This window comes from Poecilia latipinna, unplaced genomic scaffold, assembly GCF_001443285.1.
Source record: "Poecilia latipinna isolate Pla-1442-1.1 unplaced genomic scaffold, P_latipinna-1.0 Scaffold1757, whole genome shotgun sequence".
In the NCBI taxonomy this organism is placed as follows: Eukaryota; Metazoa; Chordata; class Actinopteri; order Cyprinodontiformes; family Poeciliidae; genus Poecilia; species Poecilia latipinna.
The window spans coordinates 65,278-89,055 of NW_015114373.1; the positions used below are offsets into that span (position 1 = coordinate 65,278).

General features: G+C 39.9%; 1 protein-coding gene and 1 long non-coding RNA gene across 2 annotated transcripts in view; one reads left to right on the forward strand and one right to left on the reverse strand.

Moving 5' to 3' along the window:
• ndrg2 (NDRG family member 2) overlaps window positions 1-10,982 on the reverse strand; it is a 31,045-nt gene extending 20,063 nt beyond the window's left edge. Inside the window, exon 1 of the mRNA XM_015060949.1 lies at window positions 10,584-10,982. The gene's annotated coding sequence lies outside the window, so the exon portion shown is untranslated. The remainder of the gene's footprint in view (window positions 1-10,583) is intronic.
• A 3,481-nt stretch (window positions 10,983-14,463) lies between these two features.
• Window positions 14,464-17,959, forward strand: LOC106965062 (uncharacterized). The gene is made up of 2 exons (XR_001428543.1): window positions 14,464-16,461; window positions 16,554-17,959. It is a non-coding gene; the product is annotated as an uncharacterized LOC106965062 (long non-coding RNA).
• The last annotated feature ends 5,819 nt before the right edge of the window (window positions 17,960-23,778 follow it).

Consider the following 23,778-nt stretch of genomic DNA (forward strand, 5'->3'; position numbering starts at 1 on the left):
CACCAAATGACATTAATGTACTCTAGATATTGTTCTGAGCTACAGTCATCCTGATTAGAGCTGAAACATTCAGTTATGATTTATCCAGTTTTCCTGCTTCCCACTGTTTGCAATACAACTGGACACAGAGCAGAGTGCATCCTAACCTAACCCGTCTCTCTCCCATCAACCTGAAGATTTATTAAGAAACACTCCTAGTTGTGTAACACGCACATGCCGTACCGTCAGCTCTGACAGTCTGGACGCGCACTTGGGCACACAACGTAAAAAAATCTCCCGGTTAGAGAGAGAGGAGCGCCAGAAGACACTCGGATCCAACCTGAGAAATATGAATGGAGTTGGATCTGAATGTTTGCCTATAAATAGGATGTTGTGAAGGGCCGTTTGGACTAGTAGGAACAGACGGAGCTTTGTGCTGCCCGGCCTATCTGTATCTAGCCTTAGGCCATCAGCCAGTGGACTGATGTGTCCCCCAACAAACCCACACACACAAACACACACTCGCATATAAAGACCTCTGCAGTCTTATACACCTACACCCAGCTTTAAATCCATACGCACTGACCCAGTTGCCGAGCCTCTTACTCACACTTACTCCTACACTGGATATAAATAACAAAAATCCATATTCTTACTCAAAGCTGGTACGTCCTAGACACAACCATTGGCTGGGGCCGAGAAAGAAAACCTGAGGAGAATATTGTGTGCTAGTCACATGGCCAGAATTTATTCAGACTAGACTGATATGGAACTCCCACGCAGCGAGTGTTCTTCCAAACCATTTCAGTCATCAGCTAATGTGCTCCTCTTCGCCGCACGGACTGTAAAAATACAACCGGGCTCATATTCCAGAAGCCCCACGTACAAGTGAAATATGAGGAGCCTTATCGAGGTAACTGGCTGTAAGGATGTTTGGTAGCACAGGCGGAGTGTTGAAGCACTTTTAGGTCCCCCGGTGTATTTAATTTTTCACCAGAGGATGAATTCATGTGGTTCCACAAAGTATTTTAGGTTAAAGGTATATTAATTACATCCTTTTCAGTGCTGTGAGACTAGAATCACTGCAAAAACTTTTTAAGTTCAACTTTCTTTTAGGGCTGCAACTAATGACCATTTGAGTAATCAATTCTTTGGATGATTTATCGATAAGAAGAAATTCCCACATTCAGCAGATTTTTTTTATTTCAGTCATTTTTATAAATTATTAAGAAATGCATTAAAGGATGTAAGTAATTCAATTCATTTTATACATAAGAACGTTCCATTGCCCAAAATCCAATAACATAGCATTCATTTAGTGTATGCTTGATCATTTGTAGATTAATTGCTTAACTTTAGCCTTAACCAATGAATAATTGTATATCAAAAGGTATAAATATTTTGTACAGTTTTGTCTTAATTACTACTCTGAGTGTGTTGTTCTTTCAGTAAATTATCTTTCTTTGGAATCTCCAGTTAATGATTAATCAATACTACATTAGCTGATGATTATTTCAATTAATCACAATTAATTGTTTCAGCCCTACTTCTTTAATTCCTTTTGTTTGTTAATTGTGCTACTTGAAATTAAAGTGTGTGAGCACGACTGGAAATGTTTTGATTTTCATTTTTGACGCTTCCTCGTGTGGCACTGGCCAGGTTTCACCAACATGTGCTGAGTGCTTGTATCAACAGAGCAGAGTCTGTGTTCAACTCTGAGCCAAGAGCCAGAAGTGTAAAACTAAACAGCCTTAATTCATAGGAGCTGCAATCTCACAAGCTGTACAGGATATAACTGGGACAAGTAAATAAGAGACAGGAACAGTTAGGCTTCATGTTTACAACACATCCACAAATGTTGGTATCATTAAATTCAATCTGAAATACAGTAATAATTTATTCGGATAGATCTAAGGATGATTACATTTTTTTAGCACTTGACTCCAACTCTGGTCACACAAAGTTGAGCATTTTTAAGACAGCTTTTCATTTTCAGCTGAAATTACCTTTTCCCCCCAACCTGTTTCAGCTGAAACACAAGTTGAAGTCGATTGGGAATCACGTCAAAGAAAGTATGTGGATATATTACTGCATTACACTCAAACGTAGATACAGAGTTTGGTCAAATGTCCACATTGGTCAAAGTTTTCATAAATGATCGTTTTTAGTCATATTAAATGGAGTTTTCATAATTACTATATTGCGTACAGAGTGACACTGTGAGAACGACAACATTGCAGTTTCCTATACAGCTCTCATTTGGAAAACAAAGATGTTGACTCGCTTATATGTATAAAACTAATTTAACATCAGAAAATGCAGACAGCATAGATCCATCTCTTGCAGATTATAACTCTGCTGCATTGAAAACACTATTAGACCATGCTATAACAGTTCAGCTACACTAACTTTAATCTTTATATTGTCTGAAAATGTTTTTGTCTCAATAAAGGTTATTTGCTATTGTTGACAATGAACATGAATTAAATGCCCCAGTTCATTTTGCTAGCAATATATAACTCTGATGGAGGTATAGAGCTTAACAACAGCTTGCATTACTCTTAGACAGGATTCCAGCTTTTAGCTGGAAATCAATACAGGAACATAAGAGAAAATACATGTCATGTCTGCCTTTTAAACTGACAAGGCATTTCCGTTACTGAAAACAAGGTCAGAGACAAAGTGCTGACGGACAAGACAAACAGTGGAAAACAATGCATAAACGATGGTTCAGATATGATCAGAACCATTAAAGATACCTGTGACAATTTTATTATTGTTGACTGAAACAATTTATCCTGACTTTGTTCAGATTTCCAGCAAAAAGGGAAGAAAACTTTTGAACCTTCAGCGGTATTGTAGAAAATGAAAGCAAAATTCAAGAGTCTATCAAGGAAATTTGCTCTTAAGCTCCAAGGCAGTGTCACCACTGGAACACCATCATGCACTACACCACAGACCACTTGGCTTCCCACTTTCAGTCAGAGTCCGGCATCCCAACAACACGCAACGTTATCACAGCAGCAACAGCTGGCATTCCACACAGTCCAGCAGAAATGGAACTGGTGTCGTCACCGCCTCCACAGAAAGGCCAGCACTATTTCAAGGCGGACAAGACGACAGCAACATCTACTTTGCTCTTATTCTGGGAACTTAGTCCATCTCTGAAGCAACACGGATCCAATTAAAGCCGTTTACTGGACCGCCTCAATGTAGCACCACACATTTGTTTACCCTTTAACAGAGCTCACAGTGTCTGAAGTTTCATAAACAGAATCTCAGCTGACTGACCAAAATGTTTGGTCAGTTTTTCAGTGACACTCAGTTTAACACTTGTGGTTAGCTAAACACATCGTTGCTAACAGTTTAAATTTAGAGTTGCACTATTAAGTCGCCTGGGGATTGACTTAATGAGGTGTACCTTACTTAAGTGCTGCCAAGTTGCTCTAACAACAACTATTTTCAAAGTGGAAGCTGTTACTTAAGGAAGACTCAAAAGTTCATGATTTTCAGTACACCACATCGGTTATCCAGTCAGGTTCCAATGTAAGCAGAGGGTAAGGCCTCAGCTGATCACAGGAAGGGTGAATGCAGAAATGTTAGCTGCAGGTTTCCCAGCCAGTACACAGATGTTTACAGCTGAAAATGCTAACTCTGCCAACCCTGCTAATCCCTGACATGCAGTGGCTCCTAAAAGTGTACACCCCTGTTAAAAGTCTAGGTTTACGAGACGTGGTAGTTTATTTCCTGCCATGGTTTGGTTTGTAGTTGGACAAAAATGCAGGCAGGGCCAGAGGCAAAAAGGCTCTAAAGGGAATAAGGCATGGAACCAATGGAACTGAAAGAGAGAAAGTAACAGAAGAATCCAACAACAAAGCAAACCGGTGAGCTTATATACTGAGGCAGAGGTGGGAAATGACAAAGAACCAGATGGGCTAATCAGACGTAATCAGTTGCAGCTGTGGCTGGGAGAAAGTGAGGGAGGGAGACTAATTAACCCAAAGGTGTGAATGCACATGTTCAATGCAAGCAAACTGGAGACCGCTTCAAAACAGGAAGCAGACTATAGCACAGGGCATTGTGGGCAAATACAACCAAAACAAACGCTTGCATCTAGAACTAGCGGGAAGAATGGTTTGTTTTCTTTTACCAAAGACAAACTAGAAATTATACAACCGCTAAAATCCAACGCCACTCCATTTTTGTTTACATGTTGTGAAGAAAGAAGTTGCGGTGAGTGTCTGCTGGGGTTTTCATGTCATTTCCTTCTTAAATACATAAAGGACAGACCACAAAAATAAATAAGAACCTAAACACAAAGGACTGAACTGTTGCTGCAGAATCCTAATGTCAAAATGACAACTGAATATGTTAAAAACTAACAATAATACACCAAGAAATGATCAAAAGACAAATGAAAACACAAACTGCCCAGGATTGACATTTCCAGACTTTTCTACACCTGTACAGTTCAACTGGAAACTCAACACAAAATCTCTGAATCAGTAACTCTGAATTAAAATGAAACTGTCAAGGCTTTTTTTTTTTTTTTTTTTACATATAAATATCCCAGTATAACTCACTTTAGTATTCAGTGTCAGAACTGTCAGCCTTATGCTTCTGTAGAGCCATTACTCATCTAACAGATCGAGCTTCCCTGGAGACAACACTGACGGATCAGCAAACACTGTGTGAGTAAATGTTAATATTGGTCGAGTCAACAGACAAGGTGTCAGTCTGTATTTGCCCTGGTTTACAGCACTACCTGAGGAAGTACATTTGTTCTTTGCCAAACAAAACAAATATTAATTTGGAATATTTGCCGACTGCTCTGAGTGGAACAGTTGCCATCTGAGTGCAAAATGGACATTGGGAAAGTCCAATGATGTCACAACAATCATTAATGAGGTCAGGTTTGTTCAATAGCCGCCACTGAGTTCAATAGTGTGGCGGCGATAGAACATGTCTGATTGGGGTTAACAAATACAGTCACCGTCTTTTAATGTTTCCGCTTTTGTCTGATTGTCCGATTACTTAACTGCCTTCTCAGTGGGTTCATAAATGCATGCTACCTTCCTACCACCCGGCAGTGATGTCAGCGAGTTTTATCTCCTTGGATGACTGATGGGCCTGGACCGCACACACTCAGAGACGCTGCATCAGAGCAAAGGGCAAGTGTTTCAGCTCAGGAGTTTATTTTTGGCTCCGACAGATGTGTATGACTCGGCTCAAGAAGAAAAGTAGGAAATCAAAAGCGAAATATGGCTACGGTCCAGCTCATTGAAAGTGAAACACTGGTCACAAACATCCTTGATCTGGTGGTGGGTGATTGGTCAGCGTTTCACTTCACAGGATCGTCCTGTATTTTATTTAAACATATGGAGAATTGGTACCGTTTTTGAAAGCGCACGTTTTGTCATTGTAACTGAAATAGCCACCTTATAAATCAACTAGAAATGGCAAAACATTTTTTAAATAAGATTGCCTTTATAGTTCTTCAGACTGCTTTTCTCAGAACCCATCAGTGCTGAAAAGCCAAAGTCAAATCAAGTTTGTCAGATTCCATTCCTGCCCACAGCATCACCATTCATAACGACTCTTTGATAATATGGGATGACACGAGATACAAGAAGGATTATTACTTTATTTGGAATAAAGTATTTTTGAATCAAGTCATTTGAAATGATACAAAGAATAATCACATATAAGCCAGTTTTAGTTGGGAGTGTTTTGGCATCAGGGAAATTTTAGTTGATTTGGGACCATTTGTGATGAATAACTGCTTTGAAATAACGTTTGTTGTAAATTTATGTCAAAAGAGTTAAACTAAACTTAGTTTGTGTATTTTAAAAAAGCATTAAAATACATGAACTATTAAATCATGAGACTGAGTTTTTTTTTATATTGATATCAGATTATTAAAACATAAACTTTTATTTCTGAAATTTTTATGCTATTTTTGAAAACAAAAAAGAAGAATTATTTATTTTTTCCCTAAAAAAATAAAGAGCTTGATTTGTTTTCAAGAGGAAAATAGGTTTTTCTCCTCTTCTGAACTGAACATACCATTACATCTCTGACCTTTATAGATGTAATTCACATATTTTAATGGTTTCAGACTGATATAGCTTTCACTTATATATTTATGTATGTCTATAGTAGAGCAGCAGAACATAAATGGAACTTGTCTCACCTGACTAGCTTCAGAAATATGATCAATTTATATGTTGAAAGCCTGGATGAAATCTTGCAACTACTAATTATTAATGACTTGAGTGATTCTTACGGTACGTGTTTCTCTAAGACGTTTATCAAAAGCCATTCATTGTTCATATTTTATGTATTTGTTTGAATACATATTTTGAAAGCCTTGGTGAATTTTAAGAGTTGATAACCAGCATCATGGTACCACCAAGGTTGATTGTTACTGATGGGTCTATCGATGAAACGCTGCATGTTGAAACTAATTAGCAGTCCTCCAGTCTGGAGAGTCATTGTGACACCTATCAATGTCATCATTTTTCAAAATGAAATACCCCTTAATGGAGAGGAGGTACCTCTTCTACAACCCAGTATCTGTTCAATAATCATATGAACATAAAGGATGCATTGCAGAACCATTTGTTACCGTGACCTAAATAAATAAACCATGCTTTGTAGCAGATTAGAAGAGCAGAAATCCTTTGAAGTGTACAGTCATGTCTTCCCACTAATGCAATCAGCTCACAAGCACAAGAGAAGTTGAATCACAATACGATGTTAACTGAAGCACATAAGGAACATGATAGGATAGCTTGTAGGGTTAAAAATGAAAAACAAAAAAAAAAAAAGAATTGCCACTTATTAAGAATTCAAGTCATGCTGAAAATGTTGCAGTGATGACTTGGATAGGAGCCAAACCCACGAATCAAAGTTCCAGTAAATCACTATGACATACTGACTAAAACCAGGGTATGCATCAAAAGTTAGAGCTAGCAAACCTGCTTGTGATCCCATCACTTTGTTTTGGTGGTGTAGCCGATTTGGTGAGATATCTTTGAGGTGGTATGGTACGTCCAAAGAACTCTCCATAGAGCAAAAACAAACAACTTCCCATTGATTTCCAATGATTGCAAATCCTTTGTGCCAACAGTTGCAATAAACTCTGCAATTAGCTTTGAAATGTATGAGTTAGGTGGCGCTTCATCATCACCAGCCCAATGTTCTTCTGGTTTACTGTGGCAATGGAGATCAACTGTTTTACTTCTGCCTCTGGGTGGGAACCATGTAACAGTTTCTCAAATATTTTCATAGCATCACACTCGTCCATGTGGTTTTTAATTTGATGCAAATGTGGATGAATGATGTGTATGTAATCTATGCGTTAACCATAATTTAAATATAATCCAGTGCATATGTTTGTGATCGTCCATGTCAATGATTCGAAAATCGGTTTTATCTTCTATCCCTAAATACAACTGCTTGCGTTTTTATGCACATTTGTAATTGAGTGGAGTTTACTTGGGTTCTGTAAGATGACAGCAAGGAATCTGAGTTATATAGGAGAGTACTGGACAAATTACTGGATAATTTGGCAACAAAAACTTGTGGTAGTGGTTTGTGATGAGTTTATTTTCAAGGGACTTGCAAAACCACTGCACCATTCACCACAGCTGCCAAGAATGAACCACAAACATTGGCAGTAGGTCTAATTGAACCAGTTAGTCTCCAACATGAAGCGTGATCCAAGGGGTGGTACTGATACAAAAAAAATGGTAAAATTCTAAAAAGTTACAGCAAGTAAACAAGAAAAAAATTTCTAATTATTAATTATTCTGTCTAGTCACAAAATAAGCTCTCCACTTGGCTTAGGCACTAATGCTAACTGTAAATACATTGGATTTGTGTATTATTTTGTGTGACAGCATGACTACACTCACATGTCACTTATCCAGTTCAGGCTGTATAAGTAGAATATGGTATTTACGAATGGTGAACATGTACATGAAGTAATTAAATACAAAACTACAACCAGGAGTACAACTTCAAGTTCAACTTCAGCCTCAGCATCCACATTAGCAGCCATCATGGCTCGTCTCCCCAGTCATATTCTGGCTCATATATTTAATTTTAAACCCCTGGTAGCTTTAACAGTCCCTCTGTCTGATTTTGCAATGCTAATCTCAATTGAAGTTTTAGTCCTTACGAAAACAGTGTCAGACTTAATAAAAGTGCATCAGTATCCACGTCAGAGACTGTTGAACGTTGCTGAACCTGCAAAATCATCGTTAGCTAACAAAAATCTTCTTTGCGTGACCGACATAGATTACAACTACTTTCCCCCATCTCATTTAAATCTTTATGGTCTCTCTTACATCAAGTGACCCAAATGATCAATATATGGAGGCAATGAAGTTTGAGTGATTTGCAAGAATTTTAAAGAGGTTGTATATTTGTGAAATCCTGTATTGGAAATTTACTTTTTTCATCTTTGTGTGTTTATTATGTAATTGTACAGTTTTTGAAATGCATACCTCTGACCAACTAAAGACATATGAATCCAGTGGCTCATGTTGAGAAATGTTGGAATGCAGTAGAGTCTACTGAGGCGCATTGGTGCCAAATATGGTAAATGAACTGAAAGTATATGATGCTGTTCTCGTCATATAAACCACCCAAAGCATTTTATACCATGCATCTCCTTTATTCATTCAGCCACACTCACAAACATCCACACATTAAAACACCAATCAGTAGGAAACTTGGTACTAAGTGCCTTGCCTAGGGGCACATCAGCATAAGGAGGGAGCTCGAGTCAAACTTACAACTATTTGCTTGCTTCTAGTTCCAAGAAAATAGTTGTAAGTTTGACTTACCACAAATTAGTGTGAATTTTGCTTGATTCCTATATTGTCTTTAGAGTTTTTAGAAAAGCACTGCAAAAATAAAATGTATTATTATTATTAAGCCACAATCGTCCATCAGTTAGTTATTGTTACATACTCTCTATATATTCAAATTGCACACCCACCACCTCAGCTTGTGGGTTGATCAAATTAAGTAGCCACTTCGTAAATTCAGCTGCATCTGGCCAGTAGCAGGTGCTAGTTTCCATGCCTGATTGAAACACATCAGACTAAAAGCCTTTTGAAAATGACATTTGTGAGTGCATTTGCAGGCATAGGCCAGACCTTATCAAAAGCAATGCTGATTTCAATTGGGATTCTCTAACTTCCCAGCCTGAATGGCAAAATGTAGAGAGGAGGCTACAGCTCAAGAGGTATAAAATGAGATTTGTAGAAAGTGGTATGGGACAAGAAGTGAAACAGGATTCACCTATTTGAAAATTTGCTAACTAACCCTTTAAATCGTCTCATTTTTATTTGATTTTAAAAAGTAACTTCCTGCTGTAGTCATTCATTCCGATGTTTGTTATAGTCATGGAGATTTAAGTGCTGAATATACACCACGCCCCAGCAAGAAAAAAAAAAAAATCCGGGGCATTTTCTCCTGAACGTGGCTGTGTTTGCGTCGCCGCCCATCCATCAGTTCTGTCATAGCGCGTGCAGGTACAGGTGCGTTTCCTGTGTCCTCGTACGCCCGCATTTAAAAAAAAATCTGAGATCATTTTAATTAAAAACAAATCAGGAAAACAATTTCTACTTTCGAAGAGGCTATATGAGTGTGCGCGTGCACGCTACCAGCAGGGGCTCTCCACTTTGCTGAAGCAGCGCGAGCGTCCAAATGCGGTATGACTCACAGGAAATGCGCGCGAGCTTCTGTGTAAGTGAATGTGTGCGCCTCTAGGTAGCACGACAAACCGAATCAAAACAGCCCCCCCTCCTCCTTCACGCGCCCCAGAATAGGCTATATCTAAAATATATCCGCAGGTTTCCTCGTGAAACGCACCCTTATTGTGACATTTTATGTCAGCCTTCTCTCTTGTGCTTATATCCGAGCCAACACGGGGGCCACTAAAGCCACACTCAGGGGACACACCTCCATTTGACATTGACACATATTTGGCAATGTGGCAGCTCCCTCCCAGCACTTCGCATTGGGAGGAAAAAAAGAAGAGAAAAAAAAATACAACCTCGCTGTCGCGTAAATAAAAAGCACTGAACCATAAAACAGCCTCGAGCTGCAGCCCTGTGGAGTGGACTGTTTAACTGCACAAAGACAAGCAGGGATGCGGCTGAAAGGCAGTAAAGAAATGGAGGAAGGAGAGCAGAGGAGGAGGTGAGGGGGGGCTCCATATATCACATAAGTTCATGCGGTATGAAAATGTCAATACCGGCCTATATCCTGCCATGCCGCGGTCATTTACTGTAGCAAGAGGCTGGAGGAGAGAGAGCAACAAAGAGCCCACTGGCTGTGCCACATGTGCGCATCAATAACACACTCTGCCACAAGCTCTCGCGTTAATTAAAAACAATTTCTTGTGCAAGCAGATATTAGTTTTCTTTTACAACGGTATGAGTTGAATACATTCTAGCTAAGCATCCAACGTTTAAATTATTTATTAAAGCAGAATTTAATATTAGAGCAACAACAAAATAAAGATTTTCTGAATAATTTCTCAACAATTTAGTGCACGCGGAACAGAACAATAAGCAGAGACGTACCTTTTAATTTGAAGCTCGCTGTCAATAAAATGATCTGACTCCAGAAAATATATGGCAAGTCTCGTTCCCCACTTGCTCAGTTTCTTATAGCTCTTTTTCCAACCTGTCCCCCCACTTTTCCCGCGAAGCTCCTGTTATGATACTTTCTCCTTCGCCGCTTTTTTTATTTTCCGCCGTGCCCTTTTCTTTCCCAGCCTTCCACTGTTGCTTTATTTCTTTCCAGCAGGGGGAAAATTCAGCACCCAGAAAAAAACATATGTAGCGGTCAATCAAAAGGCAAGATGGAGCCTCGGAGTTTGGAAAGGGGGGAGAAAGAAACTTATGAACATAACAGCTGACGACTAAAACCCCTTGAAGTCTATTCTTCTTCTTTAGAAACATTAGAAATTCTGTTTTATTGGTGTTATGGTTTACGTCCGGGGACTAGAGTTACTGTTTAGCTAATATCGGCAGAAAAAGCCAGTTTCACTCGCTGACTCCCCCCTCCTCTTCATCATTGCGGTGGTACAGCCCGTCCTTGTGGAGCTCGCGGAGCAGAGCCCCCCAGCGCGCGAGCGTTCCCGCCTGGGACCGAGCAGGCAGGTAAACAAACGCACCTGGAGCTGAAGAGTCGGGGTGGAGAAGGAGGGAAATGGCTGCAGTTGTTGGACTTGGAGGAGTCCAACAACTGCAGCTCCGACTTCGAGCCCACTTTCTCTGTAATGTGTCGCCACTGGCTGCTTTTCTGCCTCCCTATAGTGTCAATATCACCACAGATGTCCGCATCAAAATATTAAGAGTAAGAGATAAGTACGTACTAATCTGGAAAATGTCATGAAGCAGTACAGAATTGTACTGGAATTTATCAATCATATTATAACTTTGATTCTGTGAATATACATTTTATAAGCTTTGTTAATATAAAACAGTAAAACAATGATTTTGTAACATTTGGGGATGTGGATATTTAAAATGAACTTGAATAATTGGGTTCCAAGTAATATTACTTAAAAATTGAGACTGATTAACCTATCAATTATTTTGTTGTAATTTTTAAATGAAAAACATAATTATAACACCCCCACATTTATTACAACTTAAAATGACTAAAATCCCACACAAGATTAGAACATAGTAATATTTTGAACAAGGTTTGCCCATTTCACTCCTAAAGCATTTAGTTTGATTTGCCCTCGTCTGTGAGAGTGAGCAGCACCGTGGGGAAAGAGCAATCTGAAGCCTAGAGAGAGAGAAAAAAAAGACTAACAGCTTGAAATTCTGGTAAGGCGTTTAAAGAGGTCTAAAACAATTTAAAATCAACCACTTTGCTTTCCTAAAATTAGCATACGAACATTTAAAAATACAGCCGACACGCTCAGGTTTCGCTGTCCAAGCAAAACACGCAACCAAACGTGACATAAAAATCAAGGTTCAGTTTCACACCCATGAACATATTTGCAGAACTTTTTAAAAGTCGGGATGTAAGAACAAGGTGTTTTTAAATCAGCAGAGTTAAAATACCTGTTCCTGACTGACTGTGTTTTCGGGTGACTGCATGTTGCGCAGCCAATTTCCAGCAATCAGATCATTTTTGGTATGCACAGCTTGCAAAGCTGGAGCTAATTAGTCCGGGGTTTGTAACAAGTGTTTTCCAACTGACATTTACATCGAAATAGAGGCTGAGGGCACAGTTACAGTACTCTGGATATTTTTGTCTCAGTTTAAAAAACAATTATGGTCTCTTAGATTCCAGATCCGCTGTATAGCTTATGATAAAATACTTTTTTTTTTTATCAACTTTGATATGGTGTGGAATATTATGCTGGGCATTTTTACAAGAATGTGCCAGAACGTCGCTCTGTTTGCCCAGTAAAACTGGGTCAAGATGATCGGATTTCACCGATACCATGCCTTGTTTGAACAGAATATTTAACTTAATTTTTTTTTTCTTTTAACAAATAGCATTATAATTTTTCAATATTTTGCCACTAAAATGTTTTTTACGTGCTTAGATTCATAGAAGTAGCTAAAAATGATTGATTAATAAGTTTTATGTATTTGTAGAGTAATAGTAAAGCAGTGTAGATTTAGCGTACCATTATCCGTTTATTGAAATAATTTTATGGGTGTCAACTGTAAAAAGATTCTACCAAATTAAATAAGGGAAGCTCCATGTTCCCTTCATGCTTTATGTTTACGATATTAACTTATAATGTGAGCATACGGGGCCCCTGGGAACGGAGCCAACCTGATTGGTCTGACATGATCTCTCCTGGCCCAGAGCCCCTGATTATCTCTGTCAGCAAGCTGGTTTCCATCGGTGGCCTGTTTTCTTCTTCAGTTTTTAATAACTGATGGCTAATAACACTGGTGACAATAAGCTTTTCTCCCTAAAGGTTCAGTAAAAATGAAAAATTTGTAAAACAAAAAAGTTACACCATGAATTCCTTTACATTCCAATTTTTTAAAAATGAATTATTTAAACAGGGAGGGAATATTACAAAAAAGTTCAGTCATCATTGTCCTGTGCAGACCCAGTCCATGGTTTGACTTTCAAGAAAGGTAATCTTAAAACTACAAATGGAAAGGCAAACAAAACAACACAAAGAATCCATGTACAAAGCGGAGTGGCAATCAGAAGTAGCTGACCCTGAATGTGTATTCTGATCCTACACCTTCAGCTCCTCATGAAACCTTTAGTTATGTAACTGTGAAGCAGTGAACACCCGTGAATCTGTTTTCCATATAAAACTCCACAGTGAAGTTCTTTCATGCAGGAGAAAGACGGGAAACATAAACACGACACGTGTAATCCCCGGCCGAGCCTGCGCTGGCTGCATTTCGCTGCGGACCAGATCCAGGAGCAGAGCTGCTGAAAAACAGAGCATCACTCATTGGTTCTGAGGGTTATGTAAGTAGGGTCACAGTTTCCTCCCCCCCCTCAACCTCCAAAGTGACATGATTAGAATCATATTTGTCTTGCCATTATCTGACCATGTTGTTTCCTACAAGTGTTCGCAGCTACGGCTGGAGTGCAGGAAAACATGATGTAATCATCCTGTGAGGATTTATGGCAAACAATGCTGATTATGTGAATAGAAGATTTTCTTATGGAATTCCTTACTCTGTGTTTTATCAATCTATAAAAATTCTTTTTTTTTTTTTTTACTATTTCAGGCCAGCTTGGAGTAGAAAACTCGACGTGTCGCTTCTGCCAAGCCGATTTTTTGGTCGTTTTAAATCTCCCCGCAGCCACCTTATATAATGATCCTCCAGCCTGTGCTTACTGTCAAGCTGTGGTGCGCCACAGATTCCACCAGGAACACACTGATGCTCAGCAACACGTTTAAACGTGCTGCTGCGAATTCAGCCCGAAAGGCATTTCCTGTCACATGCTCAAACTTCACATCTCTATTTCAGAGGCAAAGAGGGGAAGGGGTTTTAGTGGTTAACGTGAAGAAAAAGCAGCTCTGTTTGTTTGCCTGGGCTTCGTTGGTGAGACAGCAAGGCGGTGATCTGCACGGCTGCTGTAATTTGTGCAGTCACATATCGGTGGTCACTGCTTATCTTGGCCTCACAGCTGGGTCGGCCCGGGTGGATTAAGGGGCTTCCGGGTGACGCAAAACTCTCCACTGTGAAGCAATTAACATCTGCTTGACGGTGACAAGAGGTGAAACAGTATCCAAAACAAGCTTACTGGTGTATATTGATGTGTAAGTGTTGATATAATTAAGTTCTTTCAGAGAAAGCATTGAGTATCTCTGCTTGAAGAAGCTGATTCGGCACAAATTTGTGTTAGTGAATGCAAATTATTTCAACGCACCGTCAAGCATGTGGTATTTTTTCATTTACTAAGCAAAACATGTTTGTTTTCGACCCTGCTCTGCTTTCCTTACATAAACACACATAAAAGGAGTTGATGATGCTCCAGTCTCGGTTTTGCTGACAGCTTTAGCTTTGTTTGTTTCAAACGGTTTGCTTTTTGAATTATTAAACTCTTAAAACAGTGTGTGGCCTTAAAGAACCACCCACAGACTGGCACAGCATTCATGCAGCCAAGGGTAGTCCAAGGTAAGATGAATAGCTACAACAGAGGAGTGTTGTTTGACTGCATTCATCGGTGCAATGGCGTCTGCAGACGTTCCTTATTTTGATTGATTTTTTGGAGGAATGCAATGAGATAAAGAGATAAAAAAACATTTAAGATATTAAAATATGTAGGTGATGTCCGATTGTCCGGTGTGTTTTGATGGACATGGAAGTTCTTATGTTTTTGTTGGTTCGAGTGAATCTGTGAAAACTGAATTACAAATAGACGTGGTTCAAGACGTTCATAAAAAATGGCCCTTTAGTTCCAGTACGAGGCAGGTGTTATCTTACTCTACAAAAATGTTGACATGTATTGGAAAAGCTGAATTATTCGGGCAATAATTTTTTCAAATAGAAAAAAAATGTGGCTTTTTTGGAAAATTGCTAAGCTAATTTCTCTTAGCAATGCAAGCTAACTCAAAATTGACATAACACGTTCACAAAACAGTGCACTGTACTAAATGTGCAACGGATTCATTTGAAAATCCAGTGACTAGTGTCTAAACTATTTATTAGCAGTTGCTATAAGCAGTTTTTTCAAGTCAGGCATGTTTGAGTTTGAGATTTTAACTTAAAACCTACAAATTCTAGACTTCAAATGAAACAGTACCTGCAAAGGTACCTGGATTGGGTCAGTCAAAGCCCTTCTTATTGTTGTTGTAATATAGCTTAGTCCGTTAACTTTTGAGTCTCTTGACTTCCATTTCCAGTCCCATGTCTGAAAACCTTGAAGGGCTATTTCACTTTCCGACAGGCTACGATAAGTAAAATGTAATATTTCAGGCTTCACTTCCATCTTGTCTTGACTGATGTGTGATCTGATCACCCTGAAATTTTAATGAGTCCTGCTCCAGGCTTACTATGGAAGAAACCATTCTGACGCAGCAAGATTGTAAGCACCTTCGCTCATAAACCACAATGAATTATGGCTTCTTAATTTACCATAATACATAAAGAGTTTTATGGATAATGAAATGAATGAGTGATGGAGAACAAACAGTGAAAATAGTCTTGTTTGGTTCCTGCTGTTTGTTTTGGGCTGCTGAGCGACATGGAAAAGCCAACAGCTACACGTTGCATCTTGGTACTAAATTAGCTCTGCAAGCAGGGAAGCATTCACACACAACACTCAACACTCAACAAGAACATTTATAAAGGTTCATGTAGCAACGGGGCCAGTTTTAAACTTAGCAAAGCAGCTTGTCTCTTTCGTAGACGGTTGATTTTGCAGGACGCTGCCTCCGCCCACCTTTCTGTTATAATCAAGCTCGCCCACTGTGCCAATCAAATACAGTCTGCGTGTTAAAACTCAGCATGGTGCTGTTAAATGAGATTTTAGCATAAGTGAACCAAGGGCAACTTTAGCTAAGTCCAAGTTTTTGAGAAAGATTTTACTCTATTGTTGGGTCAAAAAAGAAATATTCTCCAAAAAATGCAAACAATTCCAGTTTTGGATTAACAGAAATGTGAATAAATTGACAAACTGTTAAATCATGGTAAAAATATGTTTTACAGTTGACGGAAATGTCCTTACAATTAACAGAAAACATCCTGGTGATTTTCTATCAGGATTCTTTGTGTTTTGTTTTTTTTGTTTTTTGTTTTTTTTATTTCCTGACATTTTTCTTAGTGTAACATAGAACACTGTGGTTTCCACTCCCACGAACCAGTTCACACACACTGTTCAAACCGAGAGCACATCAAAGGCAACACACATACTTAAAAGACCCTGCAGACCTGCCAAACATTACTGTGTACGTGGCAAGGAGTAATTACGCTGCTGATTCTATTTGTGTAACAAACAACACTGGTGAGACTGTCTGTCTTTGTGTTATTTCTTCCAGCATCTGAATGTAAATTCAACTTTCTAAAATATTACTTTTCACCATTTTTGCTCACAAGATTCCTGACTGGGTGCTGAGCCTGTGTGTTTGACTCTTGTTTGGCTCGAGGGAGACGGTCTCCTTCATCATCCGAATTTCAACAATGTGGCAAGTTCTTTTCAGATTCCAGACGAGTTTCATTACCGATAACTCTTTGATGTCTGTGAGAAAAAAATATAAATGAATAATCTGCAACACAGCGGCCTCTGATCGCTCAGATGCATAGTGTGCGAATTAAACTGTCTGCAAGTGCCGTATGCTTTGTTACTGAGACATGAGTCATCCCCAGTTTTGCTCTTTCCATGCCTCATTTTTGCCACTTGATGAAAAAACAAAACACATTTGATCTGTTTCTTTTTCCTGTAGTAATTTATTAAAAAGAAAAATAGAGGTCCAGACCGCAAATGAAGAAAGAATGACTACGGAAGGTTCTGACAAGGAGTGCCCTCATTGGACAGACATTAGCTGCCGCTGAGGAGGTGATTATGGAAACATTGGTAAACCAAGTTAAATGAATGCACTGCAGCTGTGGAAGGATCATGAGTAGGAAAAGGAGAAATGAGGGGAAAATAGTGAAAAAACAACAAATGTTAATGTGGCATATTGAAACACATATGGTGTCCCACACACCATATGTGACAAATAAGACTAACTCTCGTGGATGGCGTCAGTTCATACTCCTCCAATGTTGCGAAATAAAACAAATTATAATAAGGAAAGTGACGCAAAAGTCTACCACATGGTCCAACCAAAATTATTTCCAGTTATTGAATATGCTCAGGGATATTCATTGGGGCAATAAGTGACGTAACCAGTTTTTAGGTTTAGGGCACAATTACTTATTCATACAGGCAGGTCGGTTTCGACAATGTATTCCCTTAAAAATTGAGCAGCATTGTTAGAAATCTTTTTTTTTTGTATTGAGATAGGTTGTTTTTTTTGACAATAAATCACAAACAAAATCTGCGAGGAGGCAAATACTTTCCCACAGCCCTGTGGTGGGTGTGTTCTCCCTTTAATCGAGTCATTTTAGAAGGTCGCTCTTTGATTTAGCTTCAGTGACTCCCTTTGACCTTTAACCTACATGCAACACAGTTATCCGGAGCAATTAACAGCATTCAAATTTAATTACCAACTGACGCCACACCTTCATGTGCAAAGCACTGTGAGTCTGTTAGTAAGACTGTGTTCTCAGTCATTGCCAGAGAACGTTTGCATTTGGCAAATGACGCTTTTGATGTGGGTTTTTTTTTTTTTTCACATTTACTCAAAACTGCGACATACTTAGAACTCTCAGGGTATTGAAGCCAACATCACAAAATAATAAAAAAAGACGACCAAGTAAAAATGTAAGAATTTTGCTGAATCACATCAAATTCTAAAACTTGTGACTTGCATTTATGCAGAGCCACACCTGCCTCTGGATTATATCAGAAAAAGAAGAGCCGACTCTTGTAAATTATCAGCTCGTTCCTTTGTGAACTGTCGGGACGAATTCCTTTGATGGACATGTCGTTTTGTTCTGCGCTCTGTCTTGTGAAATGGTTATTTTCAGATTGGACGGTTGTATGCACATGCAGAGGCTGTTTTCTTTTCTCACCGCCGTGTCTTATTGCCCTAGAATGTTAATCACACCATCTGGTCTCTTTTTCTGCTGGTAGACAGACATAATACACTTCAGTGTAATTCAAACTTAAGTGAACAAAACACAGCAACAACAAAACCGACAGGAAAAGGATATACAGCAAAAAGAAAAAAGTTGAAAGTAGTGGATGATTGCCAGACCCACGAGTATTACTGTAATTTGTGATGAATAGCTTGAGAGAACAAGTAGCACAGACACTGTGTACTGGCACCGTAATGTAACACAACTGACTACTTCAAGACTGATTTGAAACGTCGCCTCTGTTGCGTTGTTTGTTTTTGGTTTCATGCGCTATGATTAGGCATTGGCCATTTTCTAAGACCAAAGTGAAAAACCGCTAAACATTTTCCATCACAGCCTTATTATGGTGTAAACTTTTTAAATTAGATGCCAGAGAAAGGCAGATGAAGGAAGGTCGTTTTGTTTTGGGGGGGAGACACAAAAGCAGCATTGGCCCCCCACCAACCTGATGTTACACTTTGGTGGCCGACTCACTGAAGGAATGCTACAACAATTTGACCTTCTTACAGGGTGAACAAATAGCTATTTTTAAACATTTCTGGTCATGAAAAACGAGGTGTGAAAATCGACAAACCCCATCATTATTATTACAGTAATGTAAGCTGTTGTTATTGTTAATTTATTTAAAAGGAAAACATGTACAGAATACGCTAGAGCAGGGGTGCCCAAAGTCGGTCCTCGAGGGCCGGCATCCTGCATCTTTTATGTTTTATTTCTCTCCCTAGTGGTTGTAACAACCTCCTCAGCAAGTCAATGTTCTCCTTAGGCCTCTAATGAGCCATCATTTGATGCAGGTGCGCTAAACCAGAGAGAGACCTAAAACATGCAGGATGTCGGCCCTCGAGGACCCACTTTGGACTCCCCTGCGTTAGAGTTAGCCATACAAGCTAGCTAAGCTATACAAGCTAAGCAAGTGGTTCAGAACGAGTATTGAACTGCTTTTATGCAATCAAACATTGTCACAACTAAGACTGGGACTTGATTAATTAATTATATAAATTTTATTTTATTTTATTTTTACATCCAAAGGTTCCAGCAGATGGAACGGTATCTACGCGTCTACATCTGGGACTCCAAATCACGTGTGAGACGATGTGAACTTGACACAATCGACTGCGGTGTTTGTTGCACTTCGTGAATGCTAATTTCTGGCTAATTTGATCTGCTAACACATAAGGTGAGAGCATGCACAGCTTTTTGCACAGAAAGGAAACAGATCAGCTGATCTTTGCATGTGGAATGATAATTAGATTGACAGTATCAGGGTTTCATTTCCCTCTTTGTTAACGCGAGATACTTCTGCATGTCATTAAAAAAGACCTTAAAGGCATCACCCTCACAACGTGTTTTTTGTATTTTTATTCCCTGTACGTCCCTGTCAAATGAAGTCTTTACACAGGCGAGTCGGTTTCTGCGTGCAGCTCTGTTTGAATCTCTCCATCCCTACAACGCAGCCTCTCTCTTCCACACAAACCGAGGCTTGATGAAGGCCAAGTGGATTTGTTTGATGCTGGGAGTCAAAAGAACATCAGAAATAGCTCCCCGTGTGCGCCACAGACGTCCTCTTTGGTGCCGTCTGAGATGGTGAAGAGGCTTAGCAAGCTGAAATGTATGAGATGAAGCAGAGGAGCGAGAAGGGAAGAAGAATGAAGACCGGGAAAAAAAAGGAATTGCAGATTTTTCTCAGAGTCAAACTCATGAAGGCTTGCTGAACGTTGTTCCGATTGGACAAGGGGTTACACGGTTTCCACTAGTCCTATAGAGTTGAAATGTATTTAGAAACATTATGTCACAAAACAGAAAAAAATGGAAATGTTTTCATTCAAAGATGGTGTTGAGGTCTAGAAATTGTGAAGGTCACATTAGGCCACTGTTGAGAAATCGATTCTTCCCTTTTTCACCCAACTCTGGTCAAAAATCTGCTTACATTTGCATTTTGCTCGTTCTGTAAACTGTACTTTAGTACCTTCTGATTAATCATTACCGAGACAAATTTCCAGCGTTGGGGACACTAAATGGTGTCTTGATATTGGTCGGTAATAATGCCTGTTTTTAAAGCATCTGATCGACAGCAGAAACACCAAAAATATTGAGCTAATTTTACCTGGGAGGGTTTGAATTCAGCATACACAACTTTGTTTGGGGCAAAGAGATTCTGGAGTCGTGATTTAGTGAACTGCTATATGCTCTCTGAACAGCCCATCAGATGTATAGAAATGGTAATAATCTCCAGAAAGCAAGCAGACACACTGTTTTAGATGAATAAATATATGACAATCTGAAGAGAATAGCATTGAATCTTTTCCCCCCCATGCTCTCTATAAGCATCTGCAGCTGAGATACTGGCGTCATTTTTAACTTTCGCTGTGGATCAGCCCCTCTTCTGTTCTCCCAGAAGCCCCGGCTGTATCCATGTTTACAGCCGCAGGACGGTATAGATGTGTGTGTGCATCTCTATGTGTGACTCTAGGCAGCTGTTGGAAACCAGCGCAGAGGTTGGGGGTGCGGCTGGGGGAAACAAAAGGGGGCGTGTCCCTGCAGATGATTGGCCCAGTGGGATGGCTCCGGAGTAAGTGACATCACAACCTCATGCCTGACCTAGTTAAAGCGCCCGTGACGTCAGAGCTGTCTCTTTTATTCTGTCTCCCTTGTTTGCTGTCACCCACTTTAAATCTCTTATACAACTCTTTCCCCCCGCCCAACACACACACACACACACACACACACACCTCTCTTCCTATCTTCCACATGAATATGCACTTTTTTTTTCTCCCCCCACCCCTTTTTATAATCACACTGAGACACAGGAGCAGAGTTAATCAGGGGAATGAGGCAGAGAGAATAGAGGAGAAACATCTACCACTTGCCAATAACCCACTTTCGAGAGATTAAAGCTATCCTGATGAATATTAATGCGCTGGAACTTGGAAAGCAGCGCCGGGCCTAAAGATGTTACAAAACGAGGAGGCAAGCTTCCACCGTATGGACAGAGACGTTCTGCCGCTCACTGTGACTCGGTGCTGCTGTGTTTATTTTTAGTGGATATGTATCAAATTAATATTAGACTGCAACACTGTTCTGTTGCACAAGTAGGTGAAAAATACCACATGCTGCATGAGGCTGCTGCCAACTGTATGTGGACACAATCCACGGCGGTGGGACTAAATTATCTGGAGCTCTCGAGCCTTCTCGCATTTTCTCACACTACGTCCACAAGATTTGAGATATTTTATTGGGATTTCGTGATACGGGTCAGCACAGAGTTGTGAAGTGAAAAGAACAAGATATGTGGTTTTCAGTCTTTTTTTTTTTTTTTTAGTAAAGCCCATGAATCAACACCATGAAGAATCACCTTAATCTGTAGGGACAGGTGTAAGTTTCTTTACCAGTTTTGCACCTCCAGAGTATAAAATGTTTTCCCGTACTTCTAAGCAGATGGAGAGTTTCTGTAAACTTTACTTTGCAAATCTTGACAGATTCATGATTGAGTTTGGGCCGTTCTTGCACACAAAAGTTCCTTCTCCATTGTCAAGCATCACTCTAGCCGGTTAACATTTGGTTTGGTTCTAGCCAAGATGGTCGTGTGTTCCTCACTGTCAGCGTTAATATGTAGTCAAAACTGCGATGATGTAATTTGTGTACCATTGAGCAACCAGTTTCTCTGGTCTAACTAAAAACCTAGGTCCTAGGTCTCAGTTCAGTTGAAGTGAACTCTGGTGCGATTCGAACGCCAAGCGGACAGGAGACAGCTCCAAAACAAACATTTATGTGTAGCCCTTGCGGGAATTTGTTTATTTTATTTGGTTTATTTGGTTGGCTTGAAGTTATTCAGTCTTTTGTCAACAACAAAAGAGAAATCCTACAACTGCTAAAATCTCAATTTTTGGTTACGTTTTGTAAAGAAGGAAGTGGTGCTCAGTGTCATTGTTTCCTTCAGCAGTTCCTGCTGCAGCGCCACCACAGGTGAGGGGGTGAAACAGGTTTTTCAAAGCGCTTAGTTCATTTGATACAGTGCAATGTGAAAGCAAACCGCACCTAGTGAAAATGTGACAAATGTGTCCATTCTATCAAACTGAGTCTACCAGACTATCAGCTGTGAAAACAGCCTAATGTTCCATCTGAGCTGTTCCTGTGAGATGCTATATCGCTTAGAGCAGAGAATCTCGAAATGACAACATGATGCTCATTCAGTGTTAAAGCAACTTGTATGTATGATTGGGTTACAGTGTATCATCAGATTTCTCTGTACTGAGCAGATTAACTCAGAGAAGAAACACCTCCAGGGTCACACCTAATCCACAGATACAGTCAGATCATTCTCCAATCACCCCGCAGTGAGAAAAAAGATGGAGAGATGAGAGAAAGTGAGAGCGATAAGACACAAAGGGGATGTGGAGGGGATGTTAAAATAAGAAGCATAATGTTGCTGAAACTGAGAACAGGGCTGTAGGAAGTGATGGCTGTAAATCAAAAATGCTCCCGCATGTTTGAAAGGTTACAAAGAGAGAGAGAGATGGAGAGGAGGAAGACAAGCTAACTTCCTCCTTCCCTGCACATCCCCCACCGAGGAACATGAGCCCAAAAGCAGTTGTTGCTCCTCTTTCTCACCTTCCTCCTTTTCTTCTTCCGCTTTGTGTTTGGTGGACGCCCCATTTCTCTCTCATTTATATTCACCCCAGCTACAGGGAGAGTCCTGGGGCAACCACTGCACAATTCTAACGTTCAAAACACAAGAGGCTCATGAAGCTCCCACTGATACAGCGGGGCTTCACTTTATAGAGTTAAAGTAAGTTCAGTTAATTTAAAAATGTGCAGAGTGCAAAGTTATGTGACGAAACTCCAACTAAGCTGTTCAAAAAGACAAGTAATACGCAAAAGTTGACTGAATCTACTTTTGCGTATTACTCTGGTTGTTCTGACAACTTCCAAAGACTCACCTCTCCTCCCTCAATCATGGATTCACCTCAATGACCGATACTTTGTGGACCTTCCTATTGTCAAGCCTCAACCTCAGAAGCAGGACTGAAGGATTCATTCCCTTTCCGATTCTTCCCAGTGAATCACCAGCCAGAGTTAAAGGAATACCTCAGACCTCAAGACTTTCCGGATTGTTAAATGAACTTGTTGGACCTTTGTTTCCTGTTAGTGGGTTAGAAGTTTCCCACAACCCATGACAAAAGGAGCCTCAAAAAGGTTGTGACAGAAGCAACATAAGAACAACAAGTGAGAATAGGGTGCTGCGGTGGTGCAGGGGTAAAACCCAACCTACGAATGGCGGCCTCAGTCCTCAACACGGCTGTCACAGGTTTGAGTCCTGACCTCATGACCTTTACAGCATGTCTTCCCCACTCTCTCGTAACCTACATTAAAAAAACCAAACAAAAAAAAAACAAAGTAAGGATAAAATTCCCAAAGTCACTGAACATTTTGTGATGCGACAGCCTTAAAGCCTCATGTGCATTATGTTTTACACTGCACACCCAGCCCCATGGTGAAACATGACGGTGGCACCATTATGCTCTAGGGATTCATTTCTTCCTCAAGGAACAATGAAGTGCCGAATACATATCTTTTCTGC